At 38.4% G+C, this 12,530-nt stretch overlaps 1 non-coding gene across 1 annotated transcript; it reads left to right on the top strand.

Annotated features, from left to right (window-relative positions):
* Positions 1–4,863: 4,863 nt before the first annotated feature.
* Trnai-gau (transfer RNA isoleucine (anticodon GAU)) lies at positions 4,864–4,936 on the top strand. Its single transcript has one exon. It is a non-coding gene; the product is annotated as a tRNA-Ile (tRNA).
* Positions 4,937–12,530: the final 7,594 nt, after the last annotated feature.

Below are 12,530 nucleotides of genomic sequence, written 5' to 3'. Positions count from 1 at the left end.
GACCAATGGGGGGATGTTTCTATACCGGCAATCGCTTCCCTCGATAACTTTTATATGATATTTACCGATGAAAGTTTTCCCGGGAAAAGTTTTATGTGATATTTACCGATGAAGGTTTTCCAGAAAGACAATCGTGTGCTGAGGAGAACTGAGGGTTTTCTATGAAGAAAATTGTCTCCCGAAGAAAACTTTATTGACCGTTTGAGGTTTTCTTTGTAGATCATCATCTCCTGGGTAAAACCTCTATCTGATATTGACCCATGGATTGATTGTTTGATTTTTTGTTTTTTTACGTCGAGAATTTTTCATTCATATATAGTGATTCACCATCTACCGGTGAAGGGCATCAAATTTAGACTTTTAGACACCACTTAGGGTTATTGAGCAGTGAATGTTCTTCATTATGCCAACGCCGATCACGACACGGGGCTTCGATTTTAAGGTCTCAACAAAAGGGCCCACAGCTTTCACTATAAAGTGCCGAACGGTTTTGAAGAAACAGTTCTGCTTTTGTATCGATTAAGGTCTGTAGCGGCCGTGATTCGAGCACACGACCTTCCGATCATGAAGCGAGCGCTCTATCGATTGATGGACTCGGATTTTCAATGTAGATTAATATTGCTATTGACCGATGTAGGTTTTCTCTGAAGAGAATCGACTCCCGGGAAAACTTCAAAACCTTCATATAATTTTGTAATTACCGATGGAGGTTTTCTTTATAAACATTCATCTCCGATAAAGGTTTTTTTTAGCTCACCTGAGCCGAAGGCTCAAGTGAGCTTTTCTGATCACATTTTGTCACTCAGGGCCATCCGTCTGTCAGTCCGTCTGTCTGTCTGTCTGTCCGTCTGTAAACTTTTCACATTTTCGACTTCTTCTCAAGAACCACTGGGCCAATTTTGACCAAACTTAGTACAAAGCATCCTTGGTAAAGGGGAATTTAATTTGTGAAAATGAAGGGCCAAGTCCCCTGACAAGGGGAGATAATCAATGTCATGACACCCTAAACTTGATCAGTGATAAAACTATTTTCTATTTACAATTTTATATAAAAACAAATATGTACAAATATACAAAATGAAATTAATGAATTTCAAAATGTCTATCAGTGTCCATCCTGAGACCACGTTCCTATATCCGTCCCCGCCTCCTGTGTTTAACGGTCCATGACCTACGGGTACCACGCCCTTACACCAAATGCCACCACGTCCTCGACGTCCCGCGCCTATCCCACGCGTCTTAAGCGTCTGCAATGCTGCCAAATCCGGGAAACCACGTTTCCTTTCTCACGGTCTCGGCCCAGCGTACCACGCCCTTAGGTTGCCTCCGCCGACAGCACCAAATCATACTAACATGTATCAATAGGGACCTTCAACAAATATGCGTAGACATAATAAGCTTGACCCCGAACGGGCTGCCTTACAACATAACATAAATGTTTACACATATACTTGTTTCAACATACAGTTTTAACTAACATGTATCACACCGCTTCGCAAAGCAAAATAATAATACATTGTAACGTTACACTCTGAGTAATAAACTAATATCATTACTTTACGCTTAAACTCACGGCATGTGCACGTGGTAAAATTCCCGTATACAATTCAAACACTTTCTCGTGGATAAAAATAGAATAAGCTCAATTAACATAATACTGCATTACTTTTTAATATAATAAATGTAAGTAAATTACACTTACCCTGATTGGAGATTCAGTTACCACGAAAAACTACCTAACCCTCCATGGACATGTGAAACTACTTTCACTGGTCAAGGAAAACGTGCGCTACCCAAGATAAACCTGACATCACCTTATATAGCGACTGGCCAAATATTTAAATCACCTGAGCGTCACAATGGGGCTCCTTGCAGGATAAACACTAAATACAAATAAGGCTCAACACAGGGCAATACTAATAAAAGAAAAACAAATAAACATGTAACAAAATCAACTTTGATTGTGACAATCAAGAAAAGACAAAAATAGGGTGAGGTCATTAAAAAATCTTCTCCTCAAGAACCACTGGGCCAGAAAAGCTGAAACTTATGTGGAAGCATCCTGGGGTAGTGTAGATTCTAAATTGTTCAAATCATGACCCCCGGGGGTAGGGCGGGGCCACAATGGGGAATCCAAGTTTTACATAGAAATATATAGGAAAAATCTTTGAAAATCTTCTTCTCAAGAACCACTGGGCCAGAAAAGCTGAAACTTATGTGGAAGCATCCTGGGGTAGTGTAGATTCTAAATTGTTCAAATCATGACCCCCGGGGGTAGGGCGGGGCCACAATGGGGAATCCAAGTTTTACATAGAAATCTTTGAAAAATCTTCTTCTCAAGAACCACTGGGCCAGAAAAGCTGAAACTTATGTGGAAGCATCCTGGGGTAGTGTAGATTCTAAATTGTTCAAATCATGACCCCCGGGGGTAGGGCGGGCCACAATAGGAAATCCAAGTTTTACATAGAAATATACAGAACAAATCTTTTATAATCTTCTCAAGAACTACTGGGCCAAGAAAGCTGAAACTTTTGTGGAAGCATCCTGGGGTAGTGTAGATTTCAAAATGTCTAAATTATGATCAGTGGGGTAGGGTGAGGTCGCAGTATGTATTTAAAGGGGGAAATCTGGTAAAGAACAGAATGGTCAAAGCTTCTCAGGTGAGCGATGTGGCCCATGGGCCTCTTGTTGCAGAGAGTAAACTCCCGGGGAACATTTCAGATGATTCCGTATTGACCTACGGAAGTTTCTTTAAAGCAAACTTCTAGGTGATATTGAGGTTGGAGATTCACTATATAGACAAGTATCTTCCAAGAATAACTTTTGATAATTTGTATATAAACAATCATCTCCCGGGAAGACTTCTATGTAATTTTGACCGATGAATGTTTTCTGTGAAGAGCCCCTTCGTCTTTCGTGATAGCTTCTTTGTGAAACTGGCCGATGAGGGTTTTCTATGTACATCGTCTTCCAGGGATAAGTTCTTAGTTATATTGACCGGTGGAGGTTTTATTTGTCGACCATTATCTCCCGGGTAAAACTTCTATGTTAAATTGAAAGATGGATTGATTGTTTGATTATTATTTGCTGTTTTACGTCCAGTTCGAGTATTTTTCACTAAGATAGAGATGTCACCATCTACCGCTGAAGGGCTTCAAATTTAGACTTTTATGTGGCACTAACGGCAATTGAGCAGTGAGGGTTGTTTATCATGCAACGCCTATTGTGACACACGGCCTCGGCTTTTAAGGTTTCGTCAAAGGTCAACATGTCCAAAAATTTATTTTTACAATAGCCCCAAAACTATGTGAGGTATAAAGCTGAAACTTTTACAGTTTATAAATTTTTCATTGATTAACAGATAGAAAGTATCATTTTATTAAAAAAATACTTGGAATAATATTAATTGAGAAAAATTCTTCTTAAAAATGCATATATTTTCAAAAAATACACCTAGTTTATTCCATGCTCTTAGTGAAAACCATCATTGCAGAAACAAAATATGTTTATCAATGAAGGGCAATTGGACTTGGATAGCCTCTGGAAAGTTGTTTTCCCTGTTTATTTTGTCCAAATGTCAAGACTTGAAAGTGAAAGTACATTGCAAATGGCCGATTCTATAGGGGTCTTGTCTTTATACATGTCATGCTTTCAATAACAGCCTTTCAGAGACCATTCACGCCCAACTTGCCCTTCAATGATAAACATATATTATTTCTACAATGTTGGTTTTCACAAAAAGGACAGAATTAAGCAGGTGCATTTTTCTTTAAATATGCACATTTTCTAATACAATTTTCTCAAATAATATCTGTTTTAAAATATTTGTTATCAAGTGATACTTTCTATCTATTAATCAATGATATATTTATAAACTGTAAACTTCTTGACTTTATACCACACATAGTTTTGGAGCTATTGTAAAAATAATTTTTTAGACATGTTGACCTTTGACGAAACCTTAAGGTCTCCTCCGAAAGACCCACAACTTTCCCTTTGAACTGCCGAGGACTTCACGAAGGAACTCTTGCTGTGTATTTTTTTTTACCGAGTAAGGCCAGTCGCGGCATTGATTCAAACTTCCTATCACAGAGCGAGTGTTTTACCGATTGACGGATGGAGGTTGTCAATGTAGATCATTATCTCTTAGGAATAACTTTTTTATACAGACAATTGTCTCCCAGGGATAACTTTTATGTTATATTGACAGGTGGACGTTTTCTTTGTAGACCAATATCTTCCGAGTAAAATTTCTATCTAATATTGAATGAATGAATGACTGATTGATTCACTGTGTGTAGTTTTACTTCCAGTTTGAGATTTTTTTTCACTAGAGTTGTCACCATCTACCGTTGAAGGCCTTAAAATTAAGACTTTTACACGGCATTCAGGGCCATTGAGGTGAGGTATTTTTTTTCTCGTGCCAATGCCTACCGCGACATTGGGCCTCGGTTTTTAAGGTCTCATCCGAAAGACTCACAACTTTCACTTCACAGTGACGAGCATTTCGCGAAGGAAAAGTTTCTGTCTAATTCATCGACTAAGGTCAATCGCGGTAGTTAATCGAGCACACGATCCTATGGCGAGTGTTGTACCGATTGACCGATGGAGCTTTTCAATATCGATCATTATCTCCCAGGGAGAATTTATATGTGTTTTTGACCGATGTAGATTTTTAAATGAAGAGAATCAACTCCTGGGAATACTTCAAAAATGGTAAATGATTCTAAACTGACCAATGGAGGTTTTCTTTACAAACCTTCATCTCCGATAAAGGTTTTCTTTGCGGAGAATTAACTCCCAGGGAAAACTTCAAATGATTCCGTATTGACCGAAAAAGGTGAACGTCAGCAATTATATCGGGTCTCAATAGTTCAGTGGTTAGAGCGCTGGCACGATACGCCAGAGGTCCTGGGTTCGAGTCTCGGTTGAGACTTGGTTTTTCACCACCTTTGACATTTGGCGCCGTATGTACAAAACCCACTGTTCCCTTGGAATATGCTTCACGCATTTCCTTAACTCTACAAATTTCTACAAAGGGGTTGGAATATGTCACCGGATTCACAGGTGCGTGAAGGTCAGTCAATATATCAGGTCTCAAAAGCTCAGTGTTTAGAGCGCTGACACGGTACGCCAGGGGCCCTGGGTTCGAGTCCCGGCTGAGAACTTGATTTTTCACTACCTGTGACATAGACAATTATCCCGGGATAATTCTATATAATATTGACAGATGAATGTATTCATGTTATATTGACCGATGTAGATTTTCTTTGTAGACCATCATCTCGATCCCTGGTAAAACTTCTATGTGATATTGACCGGTGGAGGTTTTCTTTGTAGACCGTCATCTTCCAGGGATAACTTCTATGTGATATTGACCGATGGAGGTTTTCATCATCTCTGTGGTAAAACTTCTATGTGATATTGATCGGTGGAGGTTTTATTTGTAGACCATCATCTCCCTGGTAAAATTTCTATGTGATATTGACCGGTGGAGGTTTTCTTTGTAGACCATCATCTTCCAGGGATAACTTCTATGTGATATTGACCGGTGAAGGTTTTCATCATCTTCATGGTAAAACTTCTATGTGATATTGACCGGTGGAGTTTTTTTTTGTAGACCATCATCTTCCAGGGTTAACTTCTATGTGATATTGACCGATGGAGGTTTTCATCATCTCCCTTGTAAAACTTTGATGTGATATTGACCAGTGGAGGTTTTCTTTGTAGACCATCATCTTTCAGGAATAACTTCCATGTGATATTTCTGTGCCTGGGGTCAATATCAATTGCCAGGAGACCTTATAACCACATATTGACCGTTCACTGAAGTCCATAATAGCTTTATTATATAATCACGCAAATTGAATGCACTGACACAGTCCTTACTGAACGGACTTGACTGTCATTACGTCACAATGGTTCACTTCACGCTTCTTATATTATAAGGTAACGTACTACGTGACTTTAGTGCAATCGAACGGCGTGTCGTGCGATATTATTTTCCGCGGACGCGCTTTAGCATCGATATCACAAAAGGAGGAATTTCATGTGACGTTCTTTCAGCCAATGAAAACTACGAAAATAATCTTCTTATATAATATATTGTGTGTAGTATAACGTCCAGCTGGAAATGTTTACTCATATAGAGATGTCACCATCTACCAGTGAAAGGCTTCAAATGAATACTTTAACTCGGCAGTCAGTGCCACTTCGCAGTGAGGGTTGTTTATTGTTTCAACGCCAACCACGACATTGAGCCTCGATTTTAAGGGTCTCATCCGAAGGACCCACAACTTTCACTTCAAAGTGTCGAATTCTTCGCGAAGGAACAGTTGCTGCCTAATTTTAATCGATAAAGGCAGTCGAAGCAGTGTTTCGAACACACTATCTTCCGATCACAGAGCGAGTGCTCTACAGACTGTGTCATTGACCGATAAAGGTTTTCTATGGAGATGATGTACTACCGGGAAATAGTTCAAAAACTTAAAATAATTCTCTTTGACCATCGGAGGTTTTAATTTTAGACAATCATTTTCGATAAAGGTTTTCTTTGCAAAAAATCAACAAAATTTCAAATGATTTTGAATGGACCGATAGAAGTTTTCTTTATAGACAACTATAACTCCTGGGGAAAATTCACCATGTGATATTGACCGATGAAGGTTATTGCCATCCAGAAATAATTTCAATGTAATATTTTCTACATGAACTATCATCTTGTATCTCAGTAGGTAGAGCTCTTGCTTCGTGATCGGGAGGTTGTGAGTTCGAATCTCTACCGAGACTGGCCTAAGTCGATAAAATTTGTGTTTGTTCCCTCGCGATGCGCTCGGAACTTTGAAGTGAAAATTGCGGGTCCTTCAGACTAGACCTCAAAAACCGATGACCCATGTCACTGCAGGCTTTGGCACGTTAAAGATCCCTCACTGCTCAATGGCCTTGAGTGCAGAGTAAAGTCAAAATTTAAAGCCCTTCACCGGTATACAGTGACATCTCTATCTGAGTGAAAAATTTTCGAATGAGATGTAAAACAACAAACAATCAATCAATCTCCTGAAAAAACTTCCATGTGATACTGACTGATGAATTCTGTTAAGACATAGTCTCCCGTGATATCTTCTTTGTGATACAGACCGATGAGGGTTTTTTTATGTAGACCATCATCTTTTGGATCTAACTTGTAATGAAATTAATCGATAGAGGTTTTCTTTTTTCACCATCGTCTTCCAAGGATATCTTTTTATGATATATTGACAGGTGGAGGTTTTCGTTGAATACCATCATCTCCCGGGTATAACTTCTGTGTATTTTGAAAGACGGATTGATTGTTTGATTAACTATTTGTTGTTTTTCGTCCAGTTTGAGAATTTTTCACTCAGGTAGAGATGTCACCATCTACCGATGGGCTTCAAATTAAGACTTTTACATGACATTCAGGGCCACTGAGCAGTGAGTGCTGTTTATCGTGTCAACGACTATCGCGACAAGGAACCTCGGTTCTTAAGGTCTCATCCGAAGGACCCATTTCACTTCAAAATGCCGAGCACTTCGCGAAAGAGCACTTGCTGCTTATTTTTTATCCTAAAGTTAGTAGCAGCCATGATTCGAATACACGATCTTCCGATCACAAGGCGAGTGTTCTACCGATTGACCGATGGAGCTTTTCAATGTAGATCATTATCTCCCAGGGATAACTTGTATGCGCTATTGACCGATGTGGATTTTCTATGAAGAGAATTGACTCCCGGGGAAACTTCAAAAACGTCAAATGGTTCTGTATTGACCAATGGAGGTTTTCTTTATAAACATTTACCTCCGATAAGGGGGTTTTTTTTGGCAGAGAGTAAATTCCCGGGGGACATTTCAAATGATTCTGTTTTGACCTATGGAAGTTTTCTTTAAAGACAATCACCTCCTATAATAAAGGTTTTCCATTCAGAGAATCAACTCCCGGGGAAAACTTCAGAATGACTTTGTATTGACCTACGGAAGTTTTCTTTAAACCAAACTTAGGTGATATTGAGATTAGAGATTTACTATATAAACAAATATTTTCCAAGAATAACTTCTTAATGTGATATTTTGTATATAAACAATCATCTCCCGCAAAAAACTTCTATGTAATATTGAACGATCGTCTCCAGTGATAGCTTCCGTGTGATACTGATACTAGTATATAAAGGTTTTCTATGTAGACTATCATCTCCTGGAGATAACTTCTTAATGAAATTATCCGATAAAAGTTTTCTAAACCATCATTTTCCAGGGATAACTTCTATGTGATATTGACCGTCTACCAGTGAAGGCCTTCAAATGAAGACTTTTACACGGCACTCGGGGTCATTGGGCAGTGAGGGGTTATTTATTGCGTCAACGCTCATCCTGACACGGGACCTCGGTTCTTAAGGTCTCATCCAAAGGACCCACAATTCAAAGTGCCTAGCATGTCGCGAAAGAATACTTGCTAGCAGGGGATGCTCACTCCTCCATGGCACCTGATCCCACCTCTGATGTTCGGAGCTCCGTGTTTGCTCTTCCTATTTTGTATTGTTTTATGGACTTTGATATTGAATACTGTTCGTTATCTCCATATCCTTCTTGTTGTCTATTTTTCGTCCTAAAACTAGTCGCAGCCATTATTTGAATACACGATCTTCCAATCACATAGCGAGTGGTCTACCGATTGGATGATGGAACTTTTCAATTTATATTACTAGTATTATCTTCCAGGGATAACTTACAAGTACATGTATGTGCTCTTGACCGATGTAGGTTTTCTATGAAGAGAATCGACTACCGGGAAATTCTTCAAAACCTTCATCTAATTTTGTATTGACCGATGGAGGTTTTTCTTATAGACGATAATCTCCTTTAAAGGTTTTCTATTCAGAGAATCAACTCCCGGGTAAAACTTCAAAATGACTTTGTATTGACCTCTGGAAGTTTTCTTTAAACCAAACTTAGGTGATATTGAGGATGGAGATTTACCGTATTTAAACAATTATCTTCAGCGTGGCGCAGTGGTTAGAGCGTTTTCGCGAAGTAAGGAGTTGATTCTTACATCGCGGGTTTGAATCCCATGTGGGATGTGGAGACCGGTCCTTCGGGTAAAACCGTATAAACTGAGGTCCAGTGTCGAAGTAGGTGCTGGCACGAAAAAGACTACTCCCTGCTCAATGGCCCTGAGTGCCGATTGACGTCTCCATATATGAGTGAAAAATCCTCGAGAGGGGCGTTAAACAATATACAATCAATCAATCAATCCAAGAATATCTGCTTTGATTTTTGTTATATATAAACAATCATCTCCCGGGAAAACTTCTATATGATTCTGACCGATGGATGTTTTCTGAAAAGACATCTTCTACAGCGATAGCTTTATTGTGATACTGACTGATTAAGGTTTTCTATGTAAACCATCATATCCTGGAGATAACTTCTTAATGAAATTAACCGATAGAGATTTCTCTCTTTAGACTATCGTCTTCCAGGGATAGCTTTTATGTGATATTGACCGGAGGAGGTTTTCTTTGTAGACCATGAATTATTTGTTGTTTTTTATAAAGAGAGTTGGCTCCCGGGGAATTTTCAAAAACGTCAAATGGTTCTGTATTGACCAATGGAGGTTTTCTTTATAAAAATTCATCTCCAATAAAGTTTTTTTTATGCAGAGAGTAAACTCCCGGGAAAATTTCTAATACTAGTAATTCTGTATTGACCGGCGGAAGTTTTCTGTAAGACAATCAACTCCCGTGAAAAGTATGTAATATTATGTCGTTGAAGATTTCCCATTTTCACGATTATCTTCTGGAAATATCTTCAATGTGATATTTTATATCTGTATAAACAGTCATCTCTCGGGAAAATGTAATGTTGACCAATGATTGTTTCTAAAAAGGCATAAAGTCTCTAGTAATATGTTTCATACTTGGATATTTTACTTGAAAAAGATGTTAATGGTAATCTAACAACCAAGTTATATGATAAACGTGATGACTTAACTTTTCTATCGTCAACTTCCCTTACTTATGCAGCAACATACCTTCATCACCTGCATATGGAGTGTATATATCTCAGTTGATTCGATACACAAGAGCATGTTCTACGTATGAACAATTTCTAAAACGAGGTAAATTATTGACAAGCAAGTTGATGAAACAAGAATATCAGCAGTCTCGTTTAAAGTCATCATTTCGTAAGTTCTATGGTCGATACAATGACCTTGTCAGCAAATACAATTTATCATTGAGTCAAATGCTGACTGATGTTTTTCATTGGTCCTTTTTCATTTCTAATTGTTAGTCCATTATTTAAACATTGAATTGACGACGAATTTTTCCGTTATTTCCTGATCATGACAAGGAGCACACGGCGGGTGTGACCGGTCAGCAGGAGATGCTTCTTTCTCCATGGCACCTGATCCCACCTCCGATGTTTCGGAGGTCCGTGATTGGTCTCCTTCTTGTTGTCTATTTTTCGTCCTAAAACTAGTCGCAGCCATTATTTGAATACACGATCTTCCAATCACATAGCGAGTGGTCTACCGATTGGATGATGGAACTTTTCAATTTATATTACTAGTATTATCTTCCAGGGATAACTTACAAGTACATGTATGTGCTCTTGACCGATGTAGGTTTTCTATGAAGAGAATCGACTCCCGGGAAATTCTTCAAAACCTTCATCTGATTTTGTATTGACCGATGGAGGTTTTCCTTATAGACAATCATCTCCTATATAGGTTTTCTATTCAGAGAATCAACCCATGGGTAAAACTTCAAAATGACTTTGTATTGACCTCTGGAAGTTTTCTTTAAACCAAACTTAGGTGATATTGAGGATGGAGATTTACCGTATTTAAACAATTATCTTCAGCGTGGCGCAGTGGTTAGAGCGTCTGCTCTTTTGTCGCGAAGTAAGGAGTTGATTCTTACATCGCGGGTTTGAATCCCATGTGGGATGTGGAGACCGGTCCTTCGGGTAATACCGTATAAACCGAGGTCCGGTGTCGCAGTAGGTGCTGGCACGAAAAAGACCACTCCCTGCTCAATGGCCCTCAGTGCCGAGTGACGTCTCCATATATTAGTGAAAAATCCTCGAGAGGGACGTTAAACAATATACAATCAATCAATCAATCCAAGAATATCTGCATTGATTTTTGTTGTATATAAACAATCATCTCCCGGGAAAATTTGTATATGATTCTGACCGATGGATGTTTTCTGAAAAGACATCTTCTACAGTGATAGCTTTTTTGTGATACTGACTGATGAAGGTTTTCTATGTAAACCATCATATCCTGGAGATAACTTCTTAATGAAATTAACCGATAGAGATTTCTCTCTTTAGACTATCGTCTTCCAGGGATAGCTTTTATGTGATATTGACCGGAGGAGGTTTTCTTTGTAGACCATGAATTATTTGTTGTTTTTTATAAAGAGAGTTGGCTCCCGGGGAATTTTCAAAAACGTCAAATGGTTCTGTATTGACCAATGGAGGTTTTCTTTCTAAACATTCATCTCCAATAAAGGTTTTTTTATGTAGAGAGTAAACTCCCGGGAAAATTTCTAATACTAGTAATTCTGTATTGACTGGCGGAAGTTTTCTGTAAGACAATCAACTCCCGTGAAAACTATGTAATATTAGTCGTTGAAGGTTTCCTATTTTCACGATTATCTTCTGGAAATAACTTCAATGTAATATTTTATATCTGGTATAAACAGTCATCTCTCGGGAAAATGTAATGTTGACCGATGATTGTTTCTAAAAAGGCATATAGTCTCTAGTAATATATTTCATACTTGGATATTTTACTTGAAAAATAAGTTAATGGTAATCTAAAGACCAAGTTTTATGATAAACGTGATGAATTAACTTTTCTATAATCAACTTCCCTTACTTATGCAGCAACATACCTTCATCACCTGCATATGGAGTGTATATATCTCAGTTGATTCGATACACAAGAGCATGTTCTACGTATGAACAATTTCTAAAACGAGGTAAATTATTGACAAGCAAGTTGATGAAACAAGAATATCAACAGTCTCGTTTAAAGTCATCATTTCGTAAGTTCTATGGTCGATACAATAACCTTGTCAGCATATACAATTTATCATTAAGTCAAATGCTGACTGACGTTTTTCATTCTAATTGTTAGTCCATTATTTAAACATTGAATTGACGACGAATTTTTCCGTTATTTCCTGATCATGACAAGGAGCACACGGCGGGTGTGACCGGTCAGCAGGAGATGCCCACTTTCTCCATGGCACCTGATCCCACCTCCGATGTTTCGGAGGTCCGTGATTGCTCTGCTCCTATTTTGTTTTGTTTTATTCAACTTTGAGATTGAATACTGTTCATTATCTCCATATCCTTCTTCTTTGTAATATTGAACAATGAAGGCTTTATATGTAGAAAACCGTCTCCTATTGATATCTTCTAATGGAAAATAACCGAATGGGTTTTCTATGTAGACAATCGTCTTCCGGATTCTATGTCTAAATGATTTAGAACAATCTAAT

Source organism: Saccostrea cucullata, unplaced genomic scaffold (assembly GCF_032062105.1).
Source record: "Saccostrea cucullata isolate Sc308-1 unplaced genomic scaffold, CSIRO_AGI_Scuc_v1 ctg78, whole genome shotgun sequence".
Classification (NCBI taxonomy): domain Eukaryota; kingdom Metazoa; phylum Mollusca; class Bivalvia; order Ostreida; family Ostreidae; genus Saccostrea; species Saccostrea cuccullata.
Note: the sequence above shows the minus strand (reverse complement) of the source record. Positions and strands in the feature narration are given on the sequence as shown.